The sequence below is a fragment of the Triturus cristatus genome, chromosome 5_1 (genome assembly GCF_964204655.1).
Source record: "Triturus cristatus chromosome 5_1, aTriCri1.1, whole genome shotgun sequence".
Taxonomy (NCBI): domain Eukaryota; kingdom Metazoa; phylum Chordata; class Amphibia; order Caudata; family Salamandridae; genus Triturus; species Triturus cristatus.
In genome coordinates, this window is record NC_140587.1 from 544,174,036 (window position 1) to 544,190,060 (window position 16,025).

Here is a 16,025-nt window from a genome sequence, read left to right on the forward strand (position 1 = left end):
GCCCCCGACCCAGCAGCTGAAGAGGAAGAGATGGTGGCGGTGATGGAGGACCTCGAAAGGGTCATAAGTAGACAAGAATGGACCGAAGCATACGAAGGCGACCACGACATAAGGGAGGTCAAGGACCACATAGTTCACGGTTGGCCGGAGAAAAGACGGCTGAGGGAGGCGCTCAGGAAGTTCTATGAAGTCAGAGAGGAGCTGTCGGTGGGAGACGAAGGTATCTTCCTGTACAGAGGAGAGAGAGTCATCCCCCCGGCTGCGTTGGTATCCCGCCTGGTTGGGCTGCTGCATGAAGGACACTTGGGAATAGTAAAAGCGAAGATGAGAGTGAAACACATGTACTGGTGGCCTGGAATGGACATACAGGTAGAGCGGCATGTCAGGGAATGTGACCAATGCCAGAGAGCAGATAAGACACTAAACCCACTAAGGCCGGAGCTGGGGAGATTCCAGTTACCGAAGGATCCGTGGGAAGAAGTTGCGATAGACATTCTAGGACCGGTACTGGACAGCCAAGGGACGCCCCAATATCTGTGCGTCCTTGTGGACAAGTATTCCAAATGGCCAGAGATACACATACGAGAAGCGATGGATACAGAAACGGTGATCAAGTTCGTGACATCAGTATTCCTCAGGGAAGGAATCCCAAGGATCATTTTGAGCGACAATGGACCACAATTCACTTTAGACAAATGGTACAAGTATGCGGAGAGGAACGGAATCAAGGTGCAACAAACGGCCGTGTATCACCCGTCGAGCAATGGACAAGTGGAACGATTTAATCGTGTCATCATGGGATCCATCCAAGCAGCCATCATGATGGGCAAGGACTGGGAGAAAGAGGTGCAGAATATGATATGGGCATACCGTATCACCCCCACAAGCACGGGGTATAGTCCTTTCCAAATCCTGAGGGGACGACACCCTTTCACCAAAGACAATGTAGTGTGGAGAGAGAAGACAATAACCAGCAAGTGGTCTCCGGCGGTGGTACAGCATAACCTGGAGAAGGCCCAGAAAATATATACTGAGTATTATAACCAAAGGAGGAGAGTGAAGACCACCACCCTGGAGAGAGGGGAATGGGTGAGAGTCAGATCTGCAATGAAGAAAAAGAAGGGAGACAGCAAGTACAGCCCTCCCCTACAAGTGAAGGAAGTGTACGACAGAGCGGCTTTGCTCAGCGATGGGAATGTGTGGTCGCAAGATCGTATGACCAAGTGCAACCGAATCATGGGTCGGCCCCAGGAGGAGACCGAAGGAACGACACAAGAAGCAAGCGCCAGGGAAGGTGAAGGTAACAGAAGGCCTGTGGAGGAAGGAAGAAATGGGGAAGAGAGCAGTGAGGCGCAGGAGGAGCAAATGACCCCAGAATTCGTGGGACCGAGCAGAGAAGAGAGCAGAACCCCGAGGAGGGAAGAACCGAGCACGCCGAGAAGCCAAGCAGCAAGCCCGGCGGAGGGAGGTACCCCAGAGGAATGCCACACTCCGGTAAGGCGCACCAGAGCAGGCAGAGCGGTGGTACGACCCAGCCGCTTCCGGGACTATGAACTAGAGAGTGGCTGAACTTTCTGGGACACAGTAAGACTTTTGTTTGTGTTTGGAAAAGAAGGGAGATATGTAGTGTTGCACTCTAGTTCTCGAGCGCTGCGTGATGACGCAGCGCGCAAGAACGCGTGAGGACGAGCGACTGCATATACGCGAAGACCCGCGATCTGCCGTGAGGTCCGTTTTCCCGGCGCTCTTCCTTTTCAAGAAGAATAAAGTTTATTCTAATATACCCCACGGTGTCCTGGCAATCCTTGGTGGGGGGAAAGCACCCCAGTAGTGACCTGAGTGCCCCACAACATTACAGTGCGCATGAAGGTTAGCACTCTAGTGTTTATGCTCCTTCATTGTAGACTCAGCAGATCATGCGCGTGCAATTGGAATCCTACCCACTTCAACTGTTGTTTTGCCTGAGAGAAGTCGGTAATCCTGTCAGCGCTTCATAGAAGAATTCCTGTCAGCGTTTATATAAGTATTCCTGTCAGCCCTTCATTGCAGAATTCCAGTCAGTGCATTTAAGTATTTGTTATCCCCGTTTCTTGAGGAATAGTTCGCTCGCTTTCTTTTGATGATTCCAGCGAGGTTCTATTTCCCTCTTGTGGCTGAAACAGGTACTTTTCAGCATTTCATTTCTCCGAGTTATTCTGAGCCCCTGTGACTGTGCATTCAACAGGTATTTCTTTCGTTTTTGGAGCATTTCTCTCTCTTGGGAATTCGCTAGTTTAGCTGTTGAATTAATACATGTGCAGACTTTTGATACATTTTATTTTAACAAGGTATTCATAAGACAAGACAGCAGACTCTTAGTGGAATACCTTATTATTTGGAGTAAGATTTATTTATGCTTTTGTGTATCATAAAGTGAGTCAGCCAGCTAACTGCGCATTAAGAACTAAGACATTCAGCAAATAATTGCCCAGCTAAAAATAAGACTGTCAACTAATTAAAGGCGCAGTAGTGATTTAGGCTTTCTACAAATACAGTGCTATAGTGAAAGAGACTTTCTACAATTACAGCGCAGCAGTGACAGAGACATTTCTAAAGTTTGTTAGTCTTCTAATTTTATCAACAACTAAATATAAATATATATATTTGTACTTACCAACGTCGCTCAGCTGTGTCGTCAGTTCCTGCAGGATCTACAGAAAAGATAAGAACAGACTGCATAAATTAATGGTTGTGATATTTACTAAATACGAAGGAGCAAAATAGTGTTTGAACCATTTTCAATTCCTAAATCTCTTTCATAATTTTTAATACAACCAGAATAAGAGATGGCAAAATTCCACACACATTCAGGTAACCAAATGTTTAGTGTAAGGCACCTTTAGAGTTCAATTAGACATTTAGAACTGTAGTAATTCTTGCTAGTATGTTACAGGTGCATCTATTCGTTCTGGGAGAATACCAGAGAAGTTGCTTCTGGATTAGAGGCGTTGGGAAAACAAACTTCAAGGTAGAACTTCAGCCTTTCAGCTCCGGTGGAGTCATCTGACCAGGTACTGATTTCTGACAGATTGAAGTGCCAATAAAGAAAAAATTAAGACTTCCACCTGGGCAGAATGGCTGAAGGTTTTGACGTCAAGGCCCTAGCGACTATCCTAGAGGGGTTACAGAAGCAATTAAGTGAGACTAGGGAGGAGGTTAGAAAATCTAATCAGGAGGCTAGTTACCTGCGGCAGAGAATTGATGAGTTTACAGTTAGCCCTAGTCCCAATTTTGGGGAACAAAAGTCTCAAACATTCTCTCCCTCCCCTTCGTCAGCCGAATTAACCACTCAAGTTATTCATGCCATGTCTCCTACTATTCCTTTGGCCCCTCTAGAAAGGTTTAAGGGAGATCCCCACAAGGCTCAGATTTTTATTACACAGTGTTCTTTACATTTTTTATGTAAGCCCATTATCTTTATAGAAGATCAATCCAAGGTGGCGTTCATGCTGTCTTACCTGAGTGGAGATGCTGTAAATTGGTCCATATCTCTTGTTACTACCAATGATCCGGTTCTGTATAATTTTGAGGAGTTTAAGTCAGAGTTTTTACGGATTTTGATCCTCGAACCATTTCACAGGCCACTGATAATGAGCTGTTAAATTTGAAACAGGGAAACCGAGAGTTGGTAGCTTACTTAGCACAATTTAATAAACTAATTGTGGAAACGAATAGGCCAGAGGCAAAAAGGGCTTAATGTTTTACAGGGGCCTGAGAGATGATTTGAAAGATGGATTGGCTCAGATTCCAAAGAGACCCACTGATGTATCAGAATTAATCGACCTAGTTCTGCTAATTGATCAACGTCAATTTGAAAGAAGAAGCGAACGACGGAAAGAAACAAGACAAATTCCACCTCGATTTGATAGGATCAGAGCTGAGGGGGCTAAGACAAACCAAGTGGGAACCAGTGAGGAGCCCATGCAAATTGGTACAGTGCGAGGTCCTCTTAGGAAAGAGGAAAGAGACAAAAGGCGTTTGGGCAAGTTGTGCATGTATTGTGGCGGTGCTGTCCATTTTGTTAAAGAATGCCCAAAGAAACCCAAGAATAACACTTGGGTAAAAGACAATCTCCACCAGAAGAAGGAGTTGCTCTGGTGGAAGCTGCTGAGGAGACAACTCTAAGCACTCAACTTTTGGTGAATACTTTACAATCATTAGCCCCTCATTTAATAATTTCCAGTCAGATTTCGTTTAGAGAAAAAGAGGTGGAAGAAGTTTCAGTTATGATTGATTCGGGTGCTACTGGACATTTTTGTGACATCCAATTTGCCAAGACTTTGGGAATTTGTTTTGTCAAAAAGGTAAAGACAGAACCAGTGAGAGCTGTGGATGGCACCAACCTTTCTTCTGGTCCAATTACTTATGATACAGAAGAGATTACCTTGATGGGCCCTGGAAAACATCGAAGTTTCAGAAGCTTCAATCTAATTGATGCCCCTCAGTTTCAGTTGATTTTAGGGTTGCCTTGGCTTACTGAACACAATCCGAAAATTGATTGGGCAAAAAGAACTATAGAATTGAATTCAGAATAATGTCTAGAAAATTGTTTTCATTCCGACAAGATTGAGCCTCAGTCATCTCCGTCATCTTGTTTGGCAGAACAGACGTGAATGATTTGTACTGTGGAAGTTCAAATTATTCCTGAAGAATATCAAGATCTTGAGTCAGTTTTCAACGAACAAGTAGCTCAGAAGTTACCTCCACATCAGGAGTATGACTGCAAGATCGAACTGGAACCTGGAGTGTCTTTACCTTGCAGTCGCATTTATGCGCTATCTGAATCCGAGAACAAGCACTTAAAAGAATATCCGGAACAATATCTTGCCAGTGGTTTAATTCGACCGTCACAGTCACCAGTCTCCTCTCCTCTTTTTTTTATTCCTAAAAAAGACGGAAGTCTGAGAACGTGTATTGATTATCGTGCGTTAAACCAAGTTACAAAGAAGAATCGATACTCGTTACCTCTCATTTCAGAACTTCTGGATCAAGTTAAAAATGCCCATATTTATACTAAATTGGATTTGAGAGGGGCTTACCATCTGGTTCGCATGGCAGAAGGAGATGAGTGGAAGATGGCGTTTCGAACTCGATTTGGCCTGTTCGAGTACCAAGTCATGCCATTTGGTTTGTGTAATGCCCCTGCAGCCTTTCAGCATTTTGTGAACGACATTCTGCGAGAATTTCTGGATCGTTTCGCTGTTGTGTATATCGATGACATTCTTATTTTTTCTGAAAATTTGGAAGATCATGTCTGGCATGTACGAGCAATTTTGGAACGTTTACTTGAAAATCAGTTGTTTGTCAAGTTGGAGAAGTGTGTGTTTCTACACTAGTCGAGTTTTTGGGCTTTATTCTATCTCCTGAAGGAGTGTCCATGGATGATTCGAAGGTTCGAGCAATTAAGGATTGGCCTGCTTCCCAATCTGTCAAGGAAATACAAAGCTTCTTGGGCTTTGCAAATTTTTACAGGCGATTCATTCAAATTTTTTTGGAGAAGGTTAGTCCCATTACGCGTTTATTAAAAAAGAATGAAAAGTTTGTCTGGAGTAAAGAAACCGAAGTAGCTTTTCAACTGTTGAAAGAAACTTTCATCACTGCACCTGTTTTGCGACATCCAAACTTGAAGAAACCTTTTTGCTTCAAATCTGGCAATTATAGGAATTCTGTCCCAACGGCATATGGACACAGGTCAACTTCATCCGGTGGCTCTTACCGCTCCCGGAAATTATCAGTGGCAGAAGTCAATTACTCCATTGCTGATAAAGAGCTTTTGGCTGTAAAAGATGCATTCAAAGACGAGGCATTATTTACTTGGAGCGAAGCAAAAAATAACAATTTTTACAGATCATTGTAATTTGAAGTTTTTAAAATCGGCCAGAACTCTAACACCTAGACAGCTGAGATGGTCGCTCTTTTTTGCAGATTATGATTTTGTCTTAACTTATAAGCCCGGCTCAGTAAATGGGAAGGCAGACACTTTATCTTGGTTGAATACTGGTGATGGAAAAGAAGTCAAGACTGAAGGTCATATCATTCCTGAAGAGAAAATAGTGGGAACTACAGTATTCGTTGAAGTGGAAGACAAGGTAAGAAACAATTTCCAAGAAATGGATTTAGAGGTTTGGAGATTGGAAGGACCGGATCGTGAGATCAAGGATGGAAAACCTTTCTTTCAAGGAAAACCTTTTGTGCCTAATGAAGATTTGAGAAAAGAGGTCATTCAATTGTTTCATGACAATCAATTGGCTGGTCACAAGGGAGTAAAAAAGACTCTTGGACTTTTGAAGCGAGCTTTTCATTGGCCAGGCATGGAAGCTCAGGTGAGACAGTATGTTGCCACTTGTGAACAGTGTGTAAAGGGAAAAGTAGCCCGGCAGTCACCACACGGTCTCCTTTCGCCTCTATCAGTTGCCCCTTATCCGTGGCATACTATTTCCATGGACTTCATTGTTGATCTGCCTTCTAGTCAGGGTAACTCAGTATTTTGGGTGGTGGTGGATCATTTTTCTAAGATGAGCCATTTTTTCCCTTGAAGGCCCTTCCAAATGCAACTCAATTGGCCACATTGTTCATTCAGCATATTGTGAAACTGCATGGAATTCCCAAGTTTGTGATTTCAGATCGAGGCCCACAATTTGTGTCCTGATTTTGGAAATCGTTCTTAAAAGGTTTAGGAGTTGATTCTTGTTTGTCCACCAGTTTTCATCCTGAGACTGATGGGCAGACGGAGAGAGTAGATCAGGACCTTGAGCAATACTTGTGCCTGTATTTAATGGATCAAGAGGGAGAGTGGCCCACATTACTCAGTACTGCAGAATTTGCCTATAACAATTCAGTCCATTCTGCTACCGGGTACTCACCTTTCTATTTGAATTCTGGCAGACACCCTAATATGTTAGTGGGAAATGTAGAGGTTGAGGTTCCAGCAGTCGAAGAAGGAGGTCATACAAAACTTGTAAAAAGCTTATCAGATAGCTTCAGAAAATCTTACTAAGGCCAAAGAATCTTACAAGAAACAGGCAGATAAAAGTCGAAGAGAAAATCCTATTTTTGAGCCTGGAGATCAGGTTTGGATTTCTACTCGACATATGCGGTTGAGAGGAAATAGAAAGTTCCAGCCAAAATGTGTGGGTCCTTACCCTGTAGAAAGGATGGTGAATCCAGTGAGTGTCAGGGTTAAGCTTCCTAGTAAGTTTAAAATACACCCAACTTTCCATGTCTCTCTGATCAAACGAAACCCTCCAAATCAAAGACAGGTTTTGCCTCCAGCTCCCAGTTCAATCTGAAGATGAGTTTGAAGTTAAGAGAATAATAGATTCTAAGGTTAAGAGAGGAAGATTATTCTATTTGATTGATTGGAAAGGGTTGGGTCCTGAGGAAAGGTCTTAGGAACCCAGTGCTAATGTTCACGCTCCAAGATTGGTAAAGGAATTTCACAAGACTCATCCACAGAGGCCTAGAGAGGGGGCTTTGATGGGGGGGTACTGTCAGGACCGGGCAGACTATCCCTAGAGTAAAAAGGTCTGGCCCCGGTTTCAAGATAAAACAGGGTAACACGTGTCTGCACTCTCCAATTAGATGGAGTCAAATGGTGGCGAGATTGTTTTTAGATAAGTAGCTAATTGAGCAGTTCGCAGATTATGGAGATTCAATAGGGAGAATGCGCGCATGAAGGTTAGCGCTCTAGTGTATATGCTCCTTCATTGTAGACTCAGCAGATCATGCATGTGCAATTGGAATCCTGCCCACTTCAACTGTTGTTTTGCCTGAGGGAAGTCGGTAGTCTGTCAGCGCTTCATAGAAGAATTCCTGTCAGCGTTTATGGAAGTATTCCTGTCCGCGCTTCATAGAAGAATTCCTGTCAGCGTTTATATAAGTATTCCTGTCAGCCCTTCATTGAAGAATTCCAGTCAGTGCATTTAAGTATTTTCTAGCCCCGTTTCTAGAGGTTTCCAAGAGCTTCTCCTTCTCACACAGCCCATCTAGCTGCTTGGCAGATTACAAGTTTTTGGAGACTCAACCTCCCCTTCTTATAGTCCTTTTACAGACACCAAATGTTGTTTAGGTTCTGGGTCTTTGAAGTTTTATCTTGGGGTACTGCTTCTTTTGAAGTGGCCACTTCTCCCCTTTTCTTCTTTCTTTATGAAAGATGTCTGTCATATCAGGCATGACTCTGAAGCCGATTGTCCACAACACAAATCGTGAGAGTGACCGAAGTTTACACCTAGATGTCAGCCACAGTGAGATGTGCAGCAAAAGGTTAATCCTAGACCCCCAGCCCTACTCTTTATGATTTCCTTAGCAGCCCCATCACCCTTCCTGAGATGTTTCCAGGCCCCTTCCCTGTGATCTAACATTGAATTAAAGAGCAGTCTTTTGAAGTCTAAAGGCAGTCTATTCATTTTCCCTCCAGTATGTCCCTATCCAGCTCTGAGGAATGCAGCAATACACAAATCTGTCTGGAGGGATTCCTCTCATTCTAATGCCTTCACCAGGCAGGTCTGGGCTTCCCAAAAGGAACCCAGGGTCCACCATACAATTTACCATTGCAAGCACACTCACTCAGTGTACATTCATAGCACACTTTGGGTGCAGAACTTTTACCTCTATGCATTGTACCCTTATATGTACACACATTCAATCTGTGGAATCTGTTTAGCACTGAAGCTTTCTTATTTTTATCCGGGGTCTGTTATTTAAAAACACACACACTCACTATGTGCATGCTGTACAACACTTCACCCTTCACATATTATACTTCAAGCAGGCACCCATACACCCAGCACATGCTTTTCCTGAGCACGTACTGCACATCACTACATCTCTCATATAATTATTCCTCTCAGGCATACATACACCCAGCACATGTACTAAGCACACATGCACTGCACTGTATTGCTCCATCCTTGTACTGAACCCTTCCCAGGCACACATCCAATCAACAAAGAGTCACTACTCCTGCACTGCGGAGCACTCCACATCTTACCTAAGGTAGGCCGAGGGTGAGTTAAGCACACAATAATGGAACTTTTAAAAAGGTAAGTGAGCTAGTAGGCCTCACTCTTGTGACACAGGGTAAAAAGGTTGTGTACACTATTACTGATCACTACACGGTATCCTGCCACCATCGTGCATGTGCTGCTTAAATCCTGGTGAGTAGATAGCCTTCCACCACTATGAGTGGCAATCCCTGAGGCAGGCCTCTGTCAAAGCACACACACATGATCTGAGTTCACCCATGACAAAAAAGTCAGCATTAGGGATATAGACAACACAGCGGGGCATCCAGGGCAGGGGCACACGTCTTTACCATGCAGAGGACTTTTCCATCCCACAATAAGCATTGTCTTTCTTATGTCCAGGTCGTTGCAGCCTACTCATTAGTCCATAATATTATCACCCTGGTTGTGTAGTTTACTATTAGGTTTAAGAAGGACTTGCAATAATAGTAGACCCTGTAGGAGAGCAGGATCTACCTCTTATGGTTACCCCCACTTTTTGCTGGTGTTTCACTGTTTTTCGACTTTAGTCTGGCTGGGGCCCTGCCATTCAGGACCCCAGCCTATCTGCTTCCTCTATAAATTGATTCCTAGCACCTTAGGTACACCACAGATTGGATTCTGGGGTGCCCCTATAAGTCCCTAGTATATGGTATACTATGTACCCAGGGCATAGGCACCTCAGAGGCCTACCAGGGACTGCAGCATATATTATGCTACCCCTGGGAAGCCCTCCAAAATGACACCACAGGTCTGCTACTGCAGCCTGGGTAAGGTGGTGCATGCATCAGTCACCCATATGGCAGGCCTTATCAATCCTGAAGGCAGGGTGCTTGGTTATATGTGAGAGGGTGCCCAGGCATGAGCTGGTCCCCTCTGCAGCCTTTGGAATCTATCCTCCAGGGTTGTCAGTAGTGCAGCCTGACCATATACTCTTAAGTGCATTATATCTAAAATGGTTAATGCTAACTTTGGACTGGCTGCACGGAAACATGTCGTGTTTTGTGTCAAACACCTTGGAATCATAACCCCACATCAATTCCTGATGTGAGAATATGAGCCCACTCTTCTAGAGGGAGAGACATAACAGCACCGGTTGTCAGGACCGGGCAGACTATCCCTAGAGTAAAACTGTCTGTCCCTGGTTTCAAGATAAAACAGGGTTACACGTTTCTGCACTCTCCAATTAGATGGAGTCAAATGGTGGCGAGATTGTTTTTAGATAAGTAGCTAATTGAGCAGTTCGCAGATTATGGAGATTCAATAGGGAGAATGCGCGCATGAAGGTTAGCGCTCTAGTGTATATGCTCCTTCATTGTAGACTCAGCAGATCATGCATGTGCAATTGGAATCCTGCCCACTTCAACTGTTGTTTTGCCTGAGGGAAGTCGGTAGTCTGTCAGCGCTTCATAGAAGAATTCCTGTCAGCGTTTATGGAAGTATTCCTGTCCGCGCTTCATAGAAGAATTCCTGTCAGCGTTTATATAAGTATTCCTGTCAGCCCTTCATTGAAGAATTCCAGTCAGTGCATTTAAGTATTTTCTAGCCCCGTTTCTTGAGGAATAGTTTGCTCGCTTTCTTTTGATGATTCCAGCGAGGTTCTATTTCCCTCTTGTGGCTGAAACAGGTACTTTTCAGCATTTCATTTCTCCAAGATATTCTGAGCTCCTGTGACTGTGCATTCAACAGGTATTTCTTTCGTTTTTGGAGCATTTCTCTCTTTTGGGAGTTCGCTAGTTTAGCTGTTGAATTAATACATGTGTAGACTTTTGATTAATTTTTTTTTAACAAGGTATTCATAAGACAAGACAGCAGACGCTTAGTGGAATACCTTATTATTTGGAGTAAGATTTATTTCTGCTTTTGTGTATCATAAAGTGAGTCAGCCAGCTAACTGCGCATTACGGACTAAGACATTCAGCAAATAATTGCACAGCTAAAAATAAGAATGTCAACTAATTAAAGGCGCAGTAGTGATTTAGACTTTCTACAAATACAGTGCTATAGTGAAAAAGACTTTCTACAATTACAGCGCAGCAGTGACAGAAACATTTCTAAAGTTTGTTAGTCTTCTAATTTTATCAACAACTAAATATAAATATATATATTTGTACTTACCAACGTCGCTCAGCTGTGTCGTCAGTTCCTGCAGGATCTACAGTAAAGATAAGAACAGAATGCATAAATTAATGGTTGTGATATTTACTAAATACGAAGGAGCAAAATAGTGGTTGAACCATTTTCAATTCCTAAATCTCTTTAATCATTTTTAATACAACCAGAATAAGAGAAAGGCAAAATTCCACACACATTCAGGTAACCAAATGTTTAGTGTAAGGCACCTTTAGAGTTCAATTAGACATTTAGAACTGTAGTAATTCTTGCTAGTATGTTACAGGTGCATCTATTAGTTCTGGGAGACTACCAGTGAAGTCACCGGTGTGGCAGACTCTCTTTATTTCCCATTCCCCTTTCCCCCTCGTTTCTATGTTCAGAGGTGCTTCTGGATTAGAGGCGTTGGGAAAACAAACTTCGAGGTAGAACTTCAGCCTTTCAGCTCCTGTGAAGTCATCTGACCAGGTACTGATTTCTGACACCGGTATACCCGGTACCAACTTAACAGAGCCCTGGCATCACAAAATGGATGCTGCAGCCACAGACACGGGTCTGGCCTCCTGCTGCTGACTGAAAGGGGAGGCCTGGACAATAGGTTTCCTGTCACAGGGAGGTGTAACCACCTCCAAGTCAGGCTGATGTGTATTGGGGCTGGGTGGGAGCACTCTCACAGAGCTTTGAAGTCCTGCAATGGGGGCACATTTGGTGTACCTGTGCATAGTCCAGCTCAAACCGGTTCAGGGGCTTCCAGCCTCTGCTCTGGTGTGAAACTGGACAAAGGAAGTGGGTGTAGCCATCCCTCTTTCCAAACCCTCCCATAGGTGGGTCCCCAAAGTTAGTCCAACCCCTTCCTTAGGTATAAGTAAGGAGCCACTGGCAACAGGACTTTAGATATCCCTGGATGGAACTCTGAAGCTAAATCCTGGAACTTCAACCCTCTACTCAAGACTAGAGGACTGAAGAAATCTCCCTTGGGGTCAAGGAGTGACTCCCCTGCTTGGCAGGCACTAACAAAGCATTTTGCCGGTCTGCATCTCCCAAGCTCCCGCCGGACTCCAAAGTATTTGCAGCCCAGGAAGAGAATTTCCAGACTTCACAGAGGCCGACCCGAGTCTCCAGCAAAGCTGAGACTCGCAGCCCTCGTGAGTAACATGGAACCGGAACTCCTGGTCACCGTGCACATTTGCAAGTGCATTGACTTCCCGATGTCTCTTGAAGTCGTGCTTTGGGTTACTTATAGCCCAAACCCCGAGCACTATCTGCACTGAAGATTGTGGGCCTACATTCCACGGGTGTTCTGTGAGCCCGCTTCTTGCATTTCCGCTCAAGGCTCCTTCGCGATCCCTGGTCCGTCGACTGGTGGGTCCCTGTGAAGGCAACTCTGATTTTCTTTGGGCTTCACTGGTTGCTCCAGACATGCCCTGACTCCCCACTGCATGGTGAGTCCCTCACACCTTGCTGGTCTGCACCAAAGCATTTCTTCTCTTTCTGCGTGGGTTGCTGTTGCCAAGGCTTGTTCGTCCAATCCGGGCACCGACACTGCAGCACTCGACATCCTTTGTGGGCAGCTCAAATCCAGCCCCTGGTCATCCTCGACGCCTCCTGGTCCTCGTGGCTGAAAAGTCAAGCTTCACCTCCTTCACTTGAAACCACCCGACATCAGTGGGCATTTGTCTGTCGTGCCCCTGGTCACTGGCAAGTGACCCAGACTCTGTCCCCTCTGCTTTCAGGTTCTTCTCAACTTCGATCCAGGCTTGGATCTCTTCGGACACTTCGCATCTTCCCGGCAGTAGCACTTCTTTGCCAGCTCCCATTGAAAACGACCATGCGACCCTAGACCATTTGACACCTATGCACCCGGCTTCCCTGGGTGAGGTAACTCGAGTACTCGGGTGCTTCCATGGGTGTTGACCCTAGAACTTCCTAAATCCAAAAGGGTTTGGTCCTGACTCATTTCTAAGTGTCCCTAATCTTTAAAAATCTAACCACGACTTTCCCCATAGAAGCTAACGGGAGCTCACGGCTGAGTTCTCACACTGCACACGGCCCCCGTGGGTCCCCTGTGTCACTACTTTGGGTGGTTCCTTGGGGTCCCAGCAATTCTACAGGCTCTAGGCCTTGTGTCTAGTTAAGTCGTGGTTCTTATACCACTATTTTAGTGTATGGTTTGGCTCGCCCCTAGGGACTAATGTGTATTTCTTGCTAATTTACTGTTTATTTGAAGTGTAACTTATGTGTTTTGACAAGGGTGTGTTTAGTAATAAATACATATATTTTATATATATACCTGGTGTGGTTGCCTTTCATTTAGCCATTCAAGAGATTATAGACTGGTAAAACAAGCTGCTTTACATTCCTTCAAGACTTAGCCTGAATGCTGCTCTCCATAGCTACCACTAGGATAGCTTTCTTTATTCAGTCTTTATTTCGACATATTGTCCTAAAAGACAAATTTAAAAACACATTTCATCATCAGATATATAAAAAGAAATAAAAAACACAATACATCATCAAGCACATCCATTAGAGCTACACATTTAAGTTATACACAGAAAGCATACCACTGAAACCGAGAACCGCAGGAATTGAGTTCACTAGATAATTAATATTCCTTCTCTCCCAATTAAAAAAATAAATATCTGTCTTCCGTAAAAACATGCTAAAACTTTTTAGTAATAAAAATAAGAATACCACAATTATACTGGATAAGCTTTTGGCGACTGGAGAGCTTTCAGTTTCCCAGCTCTTATTATCCACATCCATTTGAAAAATTTAGCTATCGCTATCACCATTGTTTCCGAACAGTCAGTTTGAAATATTCTCAGTGCAGTAATCCCTGTCATGATACCCTTTTGAATGCAGACTGCTCTAATCCATTTATGACGGGGAGCCTTGTATTCTGGGCAGATAAACAAAACATGAGCTATGGATTCCGGGTGTGTTGTACAGAAAGGGCACATTTGGTCACTTTTACTAGATGCCCATTTACAGGTAACCGTATTCAATGGGAGGGTACCTACCCTAAACTGATGGAATAGTTTCCTATCATGGGGCATAGTGATCGAATCCCAGTGCAACTCATACCTAGGAGTGTGTTTCAGCTCCCAAAAAACCCTAGTATGCGATGGGGCAGTGTGTGACTGAAACTCCTCCTGGGATATGAATGACCAGTAGACCTCTTTTAACCCCTTCCCCGCTCATGACGGAACCGTTCCGTCATGAGCCACGGTTGCCGTGTGCTCATGACGGAACGGTTCCGTCATGACAATCCTGTTGGCGGCCGCTCCGCCTGCGCGGCGCTGTTTCCCCGCCTGTGCGGGGCGACAACGCAAATGGGCGGAGTCATGACGGAACTGTTCCGTCATGAGCACAGCTCAACTGTGGCTCATGACGGAGCAGCTCCGTCATGAGCACAGGCCCACCGCGCTGCCCCCCTGCCCCCCCCAGCGCTGCAGCGGAATGTCCGCAGCAGCGAAGGGGTTAACTGTTGTTTGTTTGGAAATAATGCCTCCTGAGGATTATCCCAAAGATCACCCAAACCTAGTGATTTAAGAAGAATTTTAACCTTTCTAAACCATAAAATTTTACCCCCTGTGTCCATATCACGTGTTTCCAGAAGTGCTAGCGCATAATAATGCAATTCTGGGGTCACCCACAGTCTTCTCCAGTAGGCAACTGGTCTAAATCTGCAGATATTTTCCAGACTCTGACAGCCCAGATCCATGCGCAGAGGTACAAGTGGTGTGGAAAGTGGAAGCCCTGTTATACTGCGGAGAAATTTATTATGTGCTTTTTGTAAACCTGCTATATTAGACGACCCTCACAGTTCCGCTCCATATAGCATGGAGGATCTTACTTTAGAGTCGTAAATTCTTAATACTGGGGCTACGGGTTTAGTGGCTGACATCTTAAATTCTCTTAAAAGGGCACCAGATAGTTGTGCGTGCTTGGAGATTAGATGGGCCACATGCGGCTTCCACTGTAACCTAGAACCCAGTGTAATGCCCAAGTAGCTAAAGCTATCAGTCTGCTCTAGTGGTTCCCCATTCATAGAGACTCTGCCCCTAATGTTCCTATACCTGTGCATAGTCATAAATTTGGTTTTAGAAACATTAACAGAGAGGCCGTACTCATAACAGAATTTTTCAAAGCAATCTATTGCCTTCTGAAGCCCTTCCTGAGTCTTAGACAATAGGAGGGTATCGTCGGCAAACATTAACAGGGGGACGGGGATACCATTCTGTTTGGGTGGATCAGTAGTAGAGTCCCTAAAATAATCCGTGACTCTATTTATATATAATGTAAATAATGTGGGTGCCAGCACGCACCCTTGCCGCACACCCCTTTCCGTTGGAAATCTGGCGGTCACCTGACTCTGGTTACCCCATCTGACCTGCGCGTAGTTATTTTCATGTAGTTTTATCAGAACCGCAAGCAGTTCTGGTGGGATGCCCTGCTCGTGGAGCGCTCTCCACAGCCTATCTCTTGGGACTAGGTCGAATGCCGCCTTTAAATCAACAAAGGCTGCATAGAGTGTACCACCCCCCAGAACCACCCATTTCCAGTATATAGTGGAAAATCTAAAAACTTGGTCTACCGTACTGGTCAGGGGTCGGAAGCCAGCCTGTAAGGTAGACATGACTCCCGAGTCCTCGATCCAATTCTGGACCCTAAGAAGTACCATTCTGGCCACAACCTTCTGAATGCAGGCTATTAAACTAATTGGCCTGTAGTTTCCCGGGTCCGCTCGGTCACCCTTCTTAAAAATTGGTATGATTTCTGCTCCCCGCCATATGTCCGGCACCGTGGTACCTTTGGCAATAGTATTTGCCAGTAATTTGATGTAAGGGACCCAGACTGATTTGCTAT